The sequence below is a fragment of the Neopsephotus bourkii genome, unplaced genomic scaffold (assembly GCF_033783945.1).
Source record: "Neopsephotus bourkii isolate Nb327-2 ecotype Australia unplaced genomic scaffold, CSIRO-AGI_Nbou_v1 NB_53, whole genome shotgun sequence".
NCBI classification, from domain to species: Eukaryota; Metazoa; Chordata; class Aves; order Psittaciformes; family Psittacidae; genus Neopsephotus; species Neopsephotus bourkii.
This window is the reverse complement of record NW_026900570.1, coordinates 15,785,726-15,803,687: the sequence shown is the minus strand read 5'-3', so window position 1 is coordinate 15,803,687 and position 17,962 is coordinate 15,785,726. Positions and strand designations below refer to the sequence as shown.

General features: G+C 42.5%; 1 pseudogene; it reads left to right on the top strand.

Moving 5' to 3' along the window:
* The window catches only part of LOC133209739 (macrophage mannose receptor 1-like), a 36,996-nt pseudogene that overhangs the window by 6,951 nt on the left and 12,083 nt on the right, over window positions 1-17,962 (top strand).

The following is a 17,962-nucleotide window of genomic DNA, read 5'->3' as shown; positions in this document are numbered from 1 at the left end:
TATGACACTCACAGCCACTCATTGTCCTATCCTTCATGCTAAAAACCATTATGTTGTTCTGAATCTCAGAAACTCAAAAAAGTTTGTAAAAGTCCTCTGCCAGCCATAAAGAGCCTTATGTTTATGAAACTCAGCATTTTTGTATGGAATCTGAGGCCTTTTTCATTATAAACCAAGATATCTGTTACTGCAGACCTGAGAGGAAAACAACATTTGTGTTAAAGCATAAAGACCACTTCTCATGTACCACATGCCAAATTCAGCAGTCCCTGTTTGTTCTGCACGAGAAAACATTCACCATGCTGCATCGTGCACCATAAGCAAACATTTCTTTTCATTCTTCAGATTCAACAGAAGAGCTATGTCTGGGACTGAACGACCTGAAGACTCACTTCTATTTTGAGTGGAGTGATGGGACTCCTGTGACATTCATTACATGGCAGCGTGGGCATCCCACATACACAAGTGGTCTGGAGGACTGTGTTGTTATGAAGGGGCAGGTATAACCATCCAGTCATTTTATAACAATGCAAACTAGTAACTACATCAGTCCAAAATCACCATTATATTGCCCAGGGAAGTTGTGAATGCTCTATCCCTGGCAGTGTTCAAGGCCAGGTTGGACACAGCCTTGGGTGACATGTTTTAGTGTGAGGTGTCCCTGCCCATGGCAGGGGGTTGGAACTAGATGATCTTAAGGTCCTTTTCAACCCTAACTATTCTATGATTCTATATAAAAATCATAAAAGAAATAAAATAATTTCAAAACAGGAAAGGAACAGTTTTTCTGTACCCTGTTCCTACTGATGGCCTTAGTTGGTTTCTTTTTCCAATCAAGAATATTTTTCCAGAACTGACCTTTTCAGAAAATCTTATTGGTCAGCACAGTTTTCTCTGAGAGCAGGAAGAAGCAGGGGTGTTCTACTGATACTCCTACTTTCCCCAGTAACAACCACTGACTGGATTCCTCTTGGCTCCTTAAGTCTCCTCAGGCATTGCACTTAAGGTTGGTAGGGCAGCTTTAGGAAGCTGTGCTTATGTGTGAGTTGATTTCCATATTGCAATATTTTTATATTTAATTATATCAGATCCCACAGCTCTGGGAGGCTGGAGCTGCAGCTCCCCCCCTTGGATGAGTCACCGGCTCATTCTGGTGCAGTTTGCACAAACCCAGCCTGAAAAGCACTAGCAAATAAGCAGAGTCACAGTTTTTGAAAAGTCATGTACACCTGCAGGAGATGGAAACAACGATCCCAATGTCATCCTTTAAACAAAAAAGGCCTTCTGTAGGAGCAAACAGCAAAACCCCACAGCTTTAGTGTATAAACAGATCAGCCCAGTACCATGGTTTTTAGCTTGGCTGCACCAAATTTATCATCGAGTATTTGCACACAGAAGAGCAGAGCTAATTTGTGTATTGAAATATCTTTCAATTTTGCATAATCCTGTAATTGTCACAGGGTTGGAAAAGGTATGGTTTTCACTGTTACTTGGTGGGTTCTGCACTTTGGACATTCTCAGAAGCAAGTAAGATGTGAACAGAGCAAAGGTTATCTGGGTACGGTGGAAAGCAGGTATACTTCAAAACCAGTGCTTCTGATGAACCAACTTGCAAAACTTGTCCTGTTTTTGAACTCTTTAAAGTGCTTTATCAGTTTTTTTTTTTTTAATTGTAGTAGTAAGCCAAATAAAATCATCTTTGGAGGGGGAAAAAACCCAAACCTCTGCTTTAAGGCTTTTTACTTAACCTATTCCCATTCTGAGGGTTCACGAGTTAAACAGTTTTCCCTTATCTTTCAATTCCTAATTAAAGCAACTTCTGTGACTTTTTATTGGTTGGTTGGTTGGTTTTGGTGGGTGTTTTTTGTTTGGTTGGTTTGTTTTGTTTTGTTTTCTGTTGCAAAGTAGTTACTACAATTTTAATCTATTTATGATAAGAAACCTTTACAATAAATATTTTCCTAAACTACCTTCTAAGCCAAATCCTAAACAAATGTGGCAAATCTTCCCCAGGACCTACCCCACCACAGCCAAATGTATCATCTCCATACCTCAATCAGATTTTGCACATTTCATGGCTTCTGAAGAGCGTGACTGCTTTCAGAGGTAATGGCTACCAAAGCTGACAATTTGGTCCTGACTTGGTGGTCTGTTTGGGGCACCTCAAAGATTTGGAAAGACAAGGAAAAGAGCAGAATACAAGTAGAAGCCCATGAGAGTAGTTGCTTGTGACATTTCACAGAACTGGGGGAAAGGAGAAAGCTGTCCCACCAAATTTTTTTTACTACACTTAAGACTTCTGAGGTTTTGCTTACACTTTTCTAGGGCTCATGCTAGTACGATGATGATACCTTTATTTGTACCACTTAGATTAGTATTGCAAGGTAATAAGTTGTGAAAGAACACTCTTTTCCACTTCAGAAATGAGTAAGCCTTTCTGATCAGTCTGACGGGGCTGAGGTCTGACAAATGTTTCTGGATCAGTCTTTCCAATGCAGAAGAACAAGGGAGTTTCAGGTGGAGCAGAGGTGAAACTCCTCTCTTCACAAGCTGGAACACAGCAATGCCAGGTAAGCTCTGTTCAGGCTCAACCCTTGTGATAGAAGTGCAGCTGCAATTCATGCAGCCTTTTGCTTCCATCCCCTAGTGTTAGAAATAATAAATGCTTCCTTTTGTGCTTGTAGCTGCAGGTGGACAACACCATCAGACCTCGTGTTTGTGGCCAGCACACAAGCAATGGCGCAGCTGAGTGTCACGTGTTGTGTAAGTCAACCTCCTGCAAAGTTGTACAGAAACAGATTTATTTGTAGGAAAGACTGAAGGCGATACTGCGCAGGAGGTAACAAGGTCCATGAGCTCTTTTTTTATCCAACTTTTTTAACACCAGTTAACAACTCATCAGATTGAGGAAAAAAAAAAGATTATTTTAACCCACAAAGTGTATATTGGGAAAACAACAGTCAACATCCAGTTGTTTTGCATGTATATTTCAGCAAAACTGACTAGCATCTATATGGAAACTCTTCCATGTAGAAGAGTACGTTTGTATGTATGTATGCATTAAACCATAATGTTAGCTAGTTATGCCTTAAAACAAACTTGTTGCACTTGACATCAGCCTTTTTGAAATTTAAGTACCTGAATATTGAAAATCCCTAAGTAGTTTTTGGGCCATCTGCTACACATGTAAATAAAATCAAGTGCCATTTGCCCTGTTATTTCCCTGAGGTGGCAAGATATGGAAGATTTGTATTCTAAAGCTGAAAATCTCTGGTTTTGGCAAACAAGTGTCTGTGAGACTCATTGGCCTATATCTGGGCTCTGGTGGGAAGCACTCAGAATAATTTTATATCCAGAATGGCTTTTAATCTGCATGATCTGCATCCGTCTTTTTCATAATTTTCTATGAATAAAAGCAAAGGTCTCATTTCTTATACAGAAATTAAGAGTTTGGTTTTACTCATTTCTTTTCCACATCACAAAGCAAAAGAGCAAAACTGTGTTGACATGGTGTCCTGGGTTCAGCAGTAGCAGTCATTTTTCTCTTTCTTGGTAGCTGGTGCAGTGCTGTGTTTTGACTTTCAGCAGGGAACAGAGCTGATAAAAATGATGTTTTGGTTTGGCCAAGGACTTTGTGAGCCTCATGCTCTGCCAGGGAGGAGGGGAAGCCGGGAGGAAGCAGAGACAGGACACCTGACCCAAACTGACCAAAGAGGTATTCCATACCACAGCACATCATGACCAGGAGGTAACTGGGGGTTAGCCGGAAGGGCAGGTGGACTGCAGGTTTGGAGGAGGTATCGGTTGGTGCTTGGTCGGGCTGGGGGGGGCAAGTTATCGGTCGGCTGGTGATGAGGTGTTGTATTCTCTTCCCTTGTTATTTCCTTTATCATTACTATTATTGGTGGTAGCAGTAGTGATCTGTGTTATACCCTAGTTACTAAACTGTTCTTATCTCAACCCGTGGGAGTTGCATTTCTTTTCGATGCTCCTCTCTGTTCCCCCAGGAGTAGGGGGAGGGCAAGAAGGGGGGGGAGTGGGTAACAAGCTGTCTGGCTGAGTTTAAACCATGACACATGGGAACTGGAATTGCAGCTGGATTATGGGATGTTGTTAGCTGTGAGAAGACAGCAAATTATCTTTGCAAACAGCAGGCAGTGGGAGTACTGCCCCCTGCTTTGACGGTATGGGTCCCTGCAGCTGCCTGTGCTGAAGGCTGGGATGGAGCTGCTCAGGCAGACTCATGCTTCAGAGTAAATACGTGTCTACTTCCACTGTGAGCCTGAGCATGGGGCTGCCCAGAGGTAAGTGCCCTGATCACCAATGGTAGTCAAGGACCAAGGTGCTGGATCAGTTTTTGGAAACAATCTTCTCCATAGTATTCAAGGGCAAAAAAGTCCATGAGAAAATCCAGTGAACAGCATGAAAGTCAACAACAGAAAACCTGAAACAATGAAAATAGAGCCTTAGGAATATGCTTGCTTCTATTTAAATGCCAGGTGAGAGCCTCACCAAATTTATTTGCTTCCAGGAATTTGGGACTTCAGAAAAGCATAGCGTTGCATCTCAAAAGCTGGCAGCTTCATTTGCACAACACTGAGTTTCCAGGAGAAAAATCATGAAAACTTGGCCCTCCACCAACCTTTTTTCACATAGCTTGTGATACTTTTAGTGATACTTTTAGATCCAAGTTTAGTTTGACATTGGTGACTCTTCAGCAAGTAAAAGTTTGGGCATTCTCTTGACTTAGGTAAAAATGTCTTAAAGTCTCCTTTCTGAAGAGAAAAATAAAAAATAAATAAAGAAAGAAGAGGCAAAATAGATCAAGTAAAAGTGAAGATGCAGCAATGCACTTCAGGTCTTTACAAAAATCTCTCTTTCTTTCTTGAGACTTTCTGCCTGTTGCAAGGCCAGAGATGTTTCTAGCCTTGTATTTATAAGCATCTCAACTTCTGTGTCACACAATTATTGTAACTAACCTTATTGCTTCTTCCAATAACCAAGTTGTTGATCATCCTTTCACCAGAATGTCAAGGATCCAGTTCCTTACTTCAAGAACACATGTACTTCAAAGTACAAAGTGGAGAAATTTGTATGCTTGAAGCACCATACAAAAATCACTTCCTCAGTCAGGGTCAGCACCTGTGCCAAACAGCTTTCACAATCCATACTATTTTTTCTATTGCAACCTATTGAGTTCCCTCTACCATCCATTTCTCAAAAATGTCCTGCCTTCTACTGCAAAATACCACAACTCAGCTATTCCATCTTTCTTTGAGCCTTTCAGTGGTCAAAGTTCCAATTACGTTATGAATTATTTTTTTATTCCCTATAATCTATTGTGATAACTTTTGTCCTTGTGTTTAATATTATAGGCCTTGGCAGAATAAAGAGGTGCTAAAGTGATACTGATTTTAATTACATAATTACATATATTATTATGGGCCAAAATTTACACATTTAGTAATCTATTCCTTTTATTTTCTCAATAGCTTTTTGTGAGAGAGGGAAATCAAAAGAAGTCTTGGTTTGAGGCTGAAGATTCTGTAGAGAAATAGGAAGAAATCTAGTGACAATCAACTCAAGAGAGGATCAAATTTTATTATGGCAATTAGCATCGTAAGCACTTGCACAACAATTCTTTTTCATGTTCATGCTATGTTAGGTAAAAATTCATTTGAAACATGTGGAACTGGGCAAGTGAATGAATAAACAGAATAAAATTTTAAATTAAAATGGAAATTTTTCACTTGGAAATATCATCCTAAAACATTACTTTTTTTTTTTTTTAAAAAGCAACTATTTTGAAAAGGACTTGATAGTTTTGAAATTTTTATCCCTGTTTTTATCCTGTTTGTTCTCCAGCTCTTACCAACTTTGTACATGTTAGTATTGCTCCTGAAAGGAAGACAATAAAATGTTCAGCTCTAACTATGCCTTTTTTTAACTGTTGCAATTAAATTTTAACCAACGCATTAAAAACCCCCTCGTGTTAACATGTAATGTAAACCAAAATCCAAGGCCTTAATGTGGGAATCTTATGACTATAAACTGAAGGCTCCTGAAATCAAAGAGGAATTTGTTTTATTTTCTGCTAGTACTGTGGATGCCATGTTTTTACCACAATAAGGAAATTATGCCATTATTTTCCCCCCAGATTAGATGACTACATTCTGTATTCTGTAATGTCAAGACATCTCAATGATATATAATTTATAGCTATTTAACCAAAACTGTTTCACTTAGTCGTGTATCTAGGTTTAATTTCTCAAATAGAGTTAAAACTATCAAAAAGAACAGTTTTTGTGACCTCACCCTTCGTTTTATTTTTTTTTTTTTGTATTGTGAGACACTGAGGGTGTTTTTAATTGTTTGTTAAGTCTCTTTGTTTTAGACTATGAAATCATTGTGAAGGGAAATCTTTGCATTACATAGTGAATGAAATAGGACTATTTCATCTGGCCCATAGGTACAATAAGATAAATAGCATGAACTATTAAATAAACTACATAGAAAATGCCAAGAGGCATAGACAAGGATGGAAGCCTGAGGTAGTTCTGTGCTACATCACTCATTCTTGAAGTTCTGTTCAAGTATAGCAAGTCTTGTCCCAACACAGAGCTTCATGAAACCCCTTGACGAAGTGCAGGTGGTGAGCCTGGCTATCGGCCAACAGTGCAGGAGCAGCTCCCAACTCAGATGTGACAGAAAGCATCATGTTTCCATGCTTTCCAACATCTATATCATGGCCCTTCTTTCTACACTCATGTAGCTATAGTGTATAAAGGACTTCACACTCAAGGTTTCTGAATCAGTTTATTTCTCTCAAATCCTGATGAAGGATTTGCCTGGATTGATGGTTCCTCTGTGAGTACTTATTTGCTGGATATTATTTGACTTTCTGTCCTTTAGAATACATAGATTTTCATATTTTTATGCCCCTTTCCCAATCTCTTTTAAACCTTCAGCAGTGCATGGCAGCCCTTTATCTATATCAGCTGAACAACTGCAGTGTTCTGTGATGCCACTATCTTAACACAATAAAGGAAGTACAAAATTGGCTCTGTTTCATTCCTGGTACTATGTTATATCCCATCTTTCACGGACCATGCTCTTAGATCTTCACAGCATCCCCAGCTGGCCACTGCTGTATATCAGAACAGAGAAGGCAGGTTGCCATCTTTCACAAAGTAAGATAAACAAGACTCCCTTCATCCATCGGTTTTCCCTTCATCAGACACATGCTTTTCTATACTCTGTAACTTTCACACTTTCTCCTGGGATGATAGGGAAAGTAAGCTGATCAGCATGACTTTCACAGCCCTCTCAGCCCTATATGAACCCCTGTTGATTCTATAAACTAGGTACTTGAGATGATGAGATCCTTAGGAGAAGTCGTGTTACAATGGCAATCTCAATTACTTTTACTCAGTTCTAATCACATAGTACTCGAGATACGTTTCCAATAGGAAATTACCAATAGATAATTTATAAGAACTGGGATGAAGATGAACCCAGTAACTATGAAGAACTTGAACATCGTGTTATGTTTAATAAATCACCCAAAATGTGCTGGAACTATTTGAGCTGTGAACATTTACTTAATTGGATTTGTGAAACAAAAAAAAGTATGATGACTTCTGCATTTAATTGGAGCAATAAACTCATGTTCAAAATCAAATTGTATGGATTTAAACAAATTGAAAGGAAGAAAGATACTGGAAATTGTTCATTTTAAAATCAGTTGGAGTGAAGGGAACACATAAAGCATAAGGAATAAATTGAGATATTTCAATTGTACTCAAATGAAGGAGCTTAAAGATGTCCCTATTTATTTCTGGCTTTATCTCTTCCTGCAATGGGTTGAATAAATTTACAAGGCAGTCCATATCCCCACTCTTTTTATCTCCCCTCTGTATTTCTAATCTTCTGCTTCAGGCTTACCCAGGAAAGCCAAAGATGCAGGACACCAGAATTCTCTGTACAAAGAGAAAAAAGCTTTGCTTCCTACTGTGAAATGAATAGTGGGAACCAAGCGAGAGATCAGTTGCTATAGGAACCGGCAATTCTGAAAAAGAGGTCAAAAGTAGAGGCTGGTGTAGCCTTGAAGGGCTCCTGCATCCACCAGCTTTGCCTGGGAAGACGGACCCTAACACTAGGCCTCCTGCACCTGATGCCAGGGCACAAAATGGACCAGATGAACATATGTTGGGGTGCCTGCCAGAAGGAAACAGGGTCTTCATGGGCTAAGGACCCCAGGTGGTAGCCAATAATAAGAGAAACTGTCTGGCTTATTCAGTTCTTTTTCTATATCCCTGCTTCCTGGTTTTAAACTGAGTACTTGTGCGCATCTTCACGGAGAGACTTAAAAGCTTCTTGAAATTGAAAGGAAGTTGGACGAACACAGGGAACTAGTAAGATGTGAGGCACAACTGGGAGTGGAAGGGAGAAGCAGTTGCATAAAAGGTAAAGAGTATTTGCAATATTTGATTACTCTGACAACAGTTTCCTTGAATAAGGCACCATGCTAGCATGGAAAACTTGCTTAAGAGAATCATAGTTCCCTTGCGGGTAGATTAGTCATACAAACGCACCATCAAAACAATGACTTTTGCATACCAGTACTCAAAGCAGTACTCATTTTTTAATTTAATCCAGTGGTATTTGTTCTAAAATCTTGAAAATACATTAAATAATTCATGGCTTTCTTTTTTCCCCCTTTTGTATTATACAAAGAATTTGCAACCACGTAAAGCAAACCTCTCTGGATTTTTTTCTGTATTTAGAATGTTGCTCATGATGACATTTTATTTTATAGGTACACTGCTAAAACCTGAACCAAACTACAGACTTGGTAGGATTTTTTTCCTCTTTCAAAGAAAAGTTTACTGTATAGTTTTCAGGCTTTGCACAGACCGGATATGAATGTAGTATTCTTTATCTTTCAGAATATCAAGCCACCCATGATGGATGGATTATATATGAAGATAAGCAGTACTATTTCAGCAGAGAACATGTCTATATAGAGGAAGCACGGAGAATTTGTCAGAATTTTGCAAATCTTGTCATTGAGAACTGAAGTAAAAGACAATTTCTATGGAAATATGTAAGCACTAAGCCTATTAATTATAATTGAATTCGAAAGCAGAGCAGCTCATAAAATAAATAGAACAGCCTATGAGTTTAGCTAGGCTGGAGTCCTGAACTATCATCCTACATTACTTACTTATATAACAGTATCTTTGTCCAGGACCTATACAGAAATTACTGTTGCTTTTCATAGGTAGACGAAAAAGACATGAAAATGCTAAAGGTGCAGCAAAGGGTAGTTCCAGGCCCTGGTTTCTTATCTCTTCTAAGATATGTAGTGTTCAGCACAGTGATTATTGCTTTCCTGTGCAGTTTTCCCCATGTTTCCCATATCCCTGTGACTGTTTGAAATCTGGGTCTGAACCTTCCTGAGGCTGTAACACTGGGGAAAAAAAGCAAACCAAACCAAATCACAAAAAGCATTACCCCCACTCCTCCACCCCCAACAGAATAAAAAAAATCACAGGGATGGTTAATGGGCTTCCAGATTTTGGTTGCTGTCAAGGAACTGTTTAGTGTTTAGCTGTTCATCACTTTTGTTTTAGACTATTTTAGATTACCTCAGAAGTCCACATGGAATCACATTTAATTGACTTAGTTGTCAGCTTTGATAAGAAATTCAGGTGAGTAAAGGAAAATTGGTAACGGATAACAATGATAATTTCACCTTGCTCTATGAGAGCATTTGTGTGTGCTTGCATTTCACAAGTTAATAACTTGTGCAACTGACTTCTGGATAGTTTACAGAAGAAGCCTCAGATCATAAATGTTAAATTCTTCTGTAGTTAAGGAGAGCAATGTGTTTTCCTTCCAAATCTGGGAAAGCAATACCAGTAGAAGTTCATGACTAAGGTACATTTCACTTAATGTCTTACACTAAGAGAACTGAGTTAACTAAGCAACCCTTCCTACGTAGTTGAGGAGAACCAGCAAATTTCAGGATGTTATTCACCTGACCTACTTTAGACATCAACCTTAGCATGAGATTAACTCTGACCAGTTCTCCAGTAGTTAGAGAGAAAGATTTTGATAAAATGTAGATGTATGGGTTTAATCAGACTGATGCCAAGTCATATGATCTTGAAGCAAGAAGTGTAAACAACATCTCACCCAATGGCTTTCTGAAATTGCTGGTAGGGAAGTTGTTTTAGAAATGTATTTGTAGAAGGCTCCCAGGAGGACGTCATTCTGGGATGAAAGGGAAATCTGTGCATTGGTGAGATTTTGAGGTTTCAGTCTTGTTGAGACGATAAAAAGCCTTCCCTTTGAGTATGGCATTGTTTATCCCACCTCTGGCAAAATGGGATGCTGATGGGACTTGAGTGTGATAGTACTAAACAGATGAGAAGCAGCAGTAATGCTGTGGGCATTTTCTCTCCAGTATATGAAGAGCCATTGTCCTCTTGTCACTGCTAATGCCTTCTTACTCTCTTGCCTCAACAGACCCTGTAACAAAATGACTACTAGAGATCTGTCTGGCAGCCATTGACTCCTTGTTTCTTTCAGCTGGCTGGCTGGGACTCCAGTGAATTATGTTGCCTGGGCTTCAAAATAACCCAATTTTTCAAATAATGCTGAAAACTGTGTGATCATGTCAGATTTTGGTAAGTAAAATAGCAACAAGAAATATTTGGTTGAAAATTTAACATCAAAATCCCAGATGTTTGCTACATGTTTAAATTTGAGGCTACCCTATAAACAGGTAGTTGAACAATACTGACAGCTTTTCAGAACAAGTATGCTGAGGTTTGTAACGGCTTAAGCCCAGCTGGCAACTAAGTGCAATGCAGCCACCACCACTTTCCCTTCCTGCGGAATAGAGAGGAGACTCGGAAAAAATGTAAAACCCTGCAGGTTTAGATAAGAACAGTTTAATAATTGAAATAAAACTAAAAAAATAATAATACAATAATAATAATAGGAAATAGAGGAAGGACTAAACAAGTGATGAGTAGTATAATTGCTCTCCAGCCATTGACCAATACCCAGCCCATCCCTGAGTAGCAATCAGTCCCTTCTGGATAACTGGACATGACATGCTGTGGTATGGATACCCCTTTGGCTAGTTTGGGTCAGGTGTCCTGTCTCTGCTCCCTCCCAGCTTTTTGTGCTCCTCCTCACTGGCAGAGCATGAGGGACTGAAAAGTTCTTGATCAAGTAAGCTCTACTGAGAAGCGACTAAAACACTGGTGTTTTATCATTGTTCTCAGACTAAGCCAAAACACAGCACTGCACCAGCTGCAAGGAAGAAAACTAACTCCATACCAGCCAAAACCAGATCAGGTTTAAAACACACTATCACTATTAGGAGACAAAACATACCACAAAGAAAGGAGGAGTGCATTTGGGTGTGTACATGGCAACTGTTTCACCTGCCTCAGGAAGGTTTCATTTGTGCTTTATGAATTTTGTCTTGGGCTTAATGCTGTAGTGGTGGTACGGGAGTTTCAGACAATGATTCTCTGTATTCCATTTATTTACAGGCTTTTGGAAAGTTGTAAACTGTGCTGAGAAAAATGCCTTCATCTGTGAAAGGCAGAATTCAAAGTACTCAGGATTTGCTCCTACTATACTTCCATCTCCGGGAGGATGTCCTGAAACCTGGCATTTGTTTAAAAACAAGGTGCAGTAGCAAATCTCAGCCATATTTAGCAAATTTGCTGGAGGTAGAAAAAACAACTGTCCCTTTTATCTCACTATATAAATTCCCTCACCAGTTTACTAAGTGGTATTCTAATTAGCAGCGAAATCGATTTTCATATTGGCAAGTCTGCATCTAATTCTAAAAGAAGTTGAACTCGAATGTTTTAAGTTACAATTTTTGTAAATGTCCATGTGCTTTTAGCTGTAGCTACTTTTTCAGTTTCTAGAATTTATTTTACTCCACAGAAATCTTGTTCCATTATCCTTATCTCTATGTCTATGTCCCCTTTTCTGAGTAACAGAGACAAAAAAATGAAAGGTCACACTTTTCATATGTAATCAGCTACCAAAAGAGCTCAACTTAAATTGAGTAACGCAACCAGCAATAAATGTCAAATGAAATATAGAAAACAAGAAAGCATTGTTATTTGCTAAGTTAAGCAAAAGTACACCTAGCTACATGAACTTCAAAAAAGCCCTGAAATCAGATGAAAATCACAAATCCATCCCACAGTACAAGCAATAGGAAAAGGTTTTAGGCATTCAAATGATACTAAAATGGAGAAGCAGCATATGCCAGTTACAAACCATGTCTTCTCTCCCTCAGAAAATATACAACCACAAAAGCAACATTTTTTACAGCAGCATTTGGAAAAAATCCCCACGGGATACTAACACACTGTACAGAAGAGCATTTCTTCCTGACACCATTCCACTTAGGCTGAGTGCTTACACAAGCTCAGGCTTTAGCACTACCTCTGTGATAGATAACTGAAGGAACTTCACCTCAGAGATGCCTGCCCCAAACTGCATTCTCAATCAGGAAATAGTTTCAGTCCCTCAAAAGTTCTACTTTTCAGTAATGTTTAGTGTGAGGTGTCCCTGCCCATGACGGTGGGTTGAAACTAGGTGATCTTAAGGTCTTTTCCAACCAATTCTATGATTCTGTGTTACCCAAACCCTTTATCTGTGCACCTTGGATATCCACTTAACTGCTCAAAAGCTTTTGGAGGCTGCCCACTCTTGCCGAACACTAACATTGGACAGCCCACAGGTTTGTAAATGCTGTGCACACACATCATTGTGATTACCTTCATTCAGTCAGCTGATTGGAGCTAGCCCAACTACAGCCGCAGCCGGCATGCTACAGAGACCGCGAGCTTCTACCGAGATTAGGAAAATCAGAGGGGATAGCGCAGAGGCACTGCGATTCCCAACATTTCCCGACGTTTCCTGATTCCCGAAGTCCCAGCAGCCCTTGCGAGAGAGCGGCTGACGTGGCGGGGGGTGTTCCCACAGTGACGGAGACCACCCCCCTGCCCCTTGACTTAAAAGAGCCTTTGAGAGGGCAGTGATGTGTCGCTGCCCACCAGGCCCAGGGAAGAACAGGTAGGTCGTTTTGCTGACCAGTATGGTCGTCTCCAGAAAGAGAGCTAACAGTAAGAGGGCTGTAGCAACTCAAAACAGAGACCCCGGCCTAACTATGGCTGTTCAGGTCTCTGGATGCAGGGAGTGCCAGAGCCTGCTACTGCCGGGGGAGGGAGGACAGCATTCCACCTGTGTGAGGTGTGAGCAGGTAGAAGATTTGCTTAGCTTGGTGGTTAAACTTAAGGAGGAGGTTGAGATGCTGAGGAGCATCAGGGAGTGTGAAAGGGAGATCGGCTGCTGGAGTAACTCCCTGGCTGGCCAGTTGGAACGGCTCCAGGGAGATACCCCCCAAAAGGGGATGGACCCCCTGCCCTCTCAGACAGAGGGGGATGGCCCGAGACAGCCCCTGCCCTGTAGCTGTCGCGCAGAGGTAGGGGACCAAAAAGATGATGAGGGTTGGAAGCAAGTTCTGGTTCGGCGTCGTGGGCAGCCCTCCTCCCTTCCTGCCCCACTTCCCCAGGTGACCCTCCGTAATAGGTTTGAGGCCCTGGATCTTGAAGGAGAGGTAGGTGAGGATGTGGTGCAAGGCCCGCCTACAAGGCCACATAGGAAAAAGCGGTCGACTTCACACTTCAAGACTGCCTCTGGTAAGAGAGAAAGAAGGGTCATTGTAGTAGGTGATTCCATTCTGAAAGGAACAGAGGGCCCGATATGCAGAGTTGACCCTCATCATAGGGAAGTGTGTAGTCTGCCTGGAGCCCGGATCAGGGATATCACCAGGGCGCTCCCCAACCTGGTGCACCCGACAGACTACTACCCGCTGCTGGTCTTCCAGACGGGTGAGGGGGAAGCTGCTTCCCGCAGTCTGAGGGGGATGAAGAAAGACTACAGGGCCTTGGGGCAGATGGTGAGAGACTCTGGGGCTCAAGTGATCTTCTCCTCACTCCTTCCATCTTCCATTGATGATGTGGGGCTGAATAGGAAAATTCAGTCCATAAACAATTGGCTTCGAGGCTGGTGCTGCAGGCAGGGCTTTGGATTCTTTGATAACAGCTGGTTTTATGGGGCACCAGTCTGGACAATGTCATGTGGGAAAGGTTTATCGCACGGAGGCAAAAGGATGCTGTGGCACGAATTAGCAGGGCTCATTTGGAGAGCTTTAAACTAGATTCGAAGGGGGATGGAGTTGTAGCTGGGCTTGCCTCAGTGGGACAGTGCTCTGGAATTGTTGAAGGCTGGGAGGCCCCTGTAATCCTAGGGTGAAATCGGTGTGCTCAGCTCGCTCCCTGAAATGTCTGTACGCCAATGCGCGCAGCATGGGAAATAAGCAGGAGGAGCTAGAAACCTGTGTTAAGTCAGGAGATTATGACCTGGTGGCAATTACAGAGACGTGGTGGGACAGCTCACATGACTGGAATATAGTCATGGAGGGCTATGTCCTTTTCAGGAAAGACAGGCCAGCCAGGTGGGGTGGTGGGGTTGCTCTTTATGTGCGAGAGCAGCTTCAATGCGTTGAGTTCTGTCCGGGGACAGATGATGAGCTAGTTGAGAGTCTGTGGGTGAGAATTAAGGGGCAGGCTGGCAGGGGCGATACTGTTGTGGGGGTCTGTTACAGGCCACCGGATCAGGGTGAGGAAGTTGACGAGGCCTTCTACAGGCAGCTGACAGCGGCCTCACGGTCACAGGCCGTGGTCGTCGTGGGGGATTTTAACTTCCCTGATGTTTGCTGGAAGGACTACTCGGCAACCCAGCCGCAGTCCAGGAGGTTCCTCCAGTGTATCGATGATAACTTCCTCATGCAAATGGTGGATGAGCCAATCAGGAGAGGTGCGCTGCTGGATCTCATCCTCACTAACAAGGAGGGTCTGGTCGAAGGAGTGAAGGTTGAGGGCTGCCTTGGTTGCAGCGACCACGAGCTGGTGGAATTCAGGATCTTGTGTGGTAGGGCCAGTAGAATAGCAAGTAGAATTGCAGCCTTGGACTTTATCAGGGCAAACTTTGGCCTCTTCAAGCAATTGCTAGGGGAAATCCCATGGGCTAGGCTGCTTGAAGGTAAAGGGGCCCAAGATAGTTGGTTGACGTTCAAGGACTGCTTTTTCTGAGCTCAAGATCGGAGCATCCCGACACATAGGAAGTCAAGGAAGAGGGCCAGGAGACCTGCGTGGCTAAATAGGGAATTGCTAGGTATGCTCAAGTGGAAGAGGAGAGCTTACAGGTCATGGAAGGAAGGGCTGGCCACTTGGGAGGAATATAAGGCTGCTGCTAGACGATGTAGGAAAACAGCTAGGATGACTAAGGCCTCCTTGGGATTGAAGCTGGCAAGAAGGGTCAAGGACAGCAGAAAGAGCTTTTTCAAATACATGGCAGATAAAACTAACACCAGAGGCAATGTAGGCCCACTGATGAACGGGGCGGGTGCCCTGGTGACAGAAGATACAGAGATGGCAGAGTTACTGAATGACTTCTTTGTCTCTGTCTACTCTGCTGGAGGCAGTCCTGAAGAGCCCTGTACCGCTGAGACCTCAGATGAAGACAGGTCAATGGAGCGGTCTGCCTTAGTCGATGAGGAATGGGTTAGAGACCAGTTGAGCAATCTGGACATCCATAAATCCATGGGTCCAGATGGGATGCACCCGCGGGTGCTGAGGGAACTGGCGGAGGTCATTGCTAGACCGCTCTCCATCATCTTTACCAAGTCTTGGGTAACGGGAGAGGTGCCTGAGGACTGGAGGAAAGCAAATGTCACTCCTGTCTTCAAAAAGGGCAAGAAGGAGGACCCGGGTAACTATAAACCAGTCAGCCTCACCTCCATTCCTGGGAAAGTGATGGAACACCTTATCCTTGGTGCCATCTTAAGGCATATCAAGGATAAGAGGGTTATGAGGGGCAGTCAACATGGCTTCACCAAGGGGAAGTCATGCTTGACCAATCTCGTAGCCTTTTATGAGGAAATAACACGGTGGATGGATGATGGTAGAGCGGTGGATGTGGTCTACCTTGACTTCAGCAAAGCATTTGACACAGTCTCCCACAGCATCCTCGCAGCTAAATTGAGGAAGTGTGGTCTGGATGATCGGGTAGTGAGGTGGACTGTGAACTGGCTGAAGGAGAGAAGCCAGAGAGTTGTAGTCTATGGGGCAGAGTCTAGTTGGAGGCCTGTATCTAGTGGAGTGCCTCAAGGGTCGGTACTGGGACCAGTATTATTTAATATATTCATCAACGATTTAGATGAGGGAATTGAGTGTACTATCAGCAAGTTTGCTGATGACACTAAGCTGGGAGGAGTGGCCGACACGCCAGAAGGCTGTGCTGCCATCCAGCGAGACCTGGACAGGCTGGAGAGTTGGGCGGGGAATAACTTGATGAAATATAACAAGGGAAAGTGTAGAGTCCTGCATCTGGGCAGGAACAACCCCAGGTTCCAGTATAGGTTGGGGAACGACCTGTTAGAGAGCAGTGTAGGGAAGAGGGACTTGGGGGTCCTAGTGGATGACAGGGTGACCATGAGCCGACACTGTGCCCTTGTGGCCAAGAAGGCCAATGGCATCCTGGGTTGTATTAGAAGGGGGGTGGTTAGTAGGTCGAGAGAGGTTCTCCTTCCCCTCTACTCTGCCCTGGTGAGACCTCATCTGGAATATTGTGTCCAGTTCTGGGCCCCTCAGTTTAAAAAGGACAGGGACCTGCTGGAGAGAGTCCAGCGCAGGGCAACTAAGATGATTAAGGGAGTGGAGCATCTCCCTTATGAGGAAAGACTGAGGGAGCTGGGTCTCTATAGTTTGGAGAAGAGGAGATTGAGGGGTGACCTTATTAGTGTATATAAATATATAAAGGGGGAGTGTCACGAGGATGGAGCCAGGCTCTTCTCAATGGCAAACAATGATAGGACAAGGGGCAATGGGTACAAACTGGGACACAAGAGGTTCCACTTAAACTTGAGAAGAAACTTCTTCTCAGTGAGGGTGACGGAACACTGGAACAGGCTGCCCAGGGAGGTTGTGGAATCTCCTTCTCTGGAGACTTTCAAAACCCGTCTGGACACGTTCCTGTGTAACCTTATCTAGGTGTTCCTGCTCCAGCAGGGGGATTGGACTAGATGATCTTTTGAGGTCCCTTCCACTCTCTAACATACTGTGATACTGTGATACCTGGATCGCTTTGGTGGCTGAAAGAGTTCACATTTCAGCAGATCCCCCATCCGCTGCTCTCTACATGCAAGGACTAGAACAATATTAATCTAACCCAGTGGTTCTAATACTCTTTGACACCTGAAATTTTGTTTATCCCTTTACTCCCCACAGTGTTATAAAATATTTGGATCCAGAGAAGAAGAAAGACTGACTTGGCACTCTGCAAGCAGCTTTTGTATAGAATTAGGGGGAAATTTGGCCTGTGTACAGAATGAGCAAGTGCAAGGTATGACATTTAAATCTTTCAGGACTAAGTATGAACGCAGCACATTTCACTATCTAATGACAAGGCCAAACTAGCCTTTGGAGCTAAATAGTGTAACCTATGAAGGAAGATGCTTGATCCAGACAGAAGACTGGAGTGCGATATTATGACACTTCTTATCTCTTGGTGTAAGTGTCATGTGGAGGGAACAGAATAATCTGTTACCCGTGGCCTTGGAAGATGGTGTAAATAGTAATAGCTCATAGTAATGAAATGCCTACAGATATTCAAGTTAAACAGTAAACAAATATCCATCAGAAATGATATACGTGTAGTTGATGTTACCTTGAGGAAGACTGATTAATCCTTTTGAAGTCCTTTCTAGCTCTAATTTCTACAATATTTCCAAGAAGTCTGTATTACTTTTATTAAAAAAAAAACCCTTTTGTATTCCCTTAATGAAATCAAA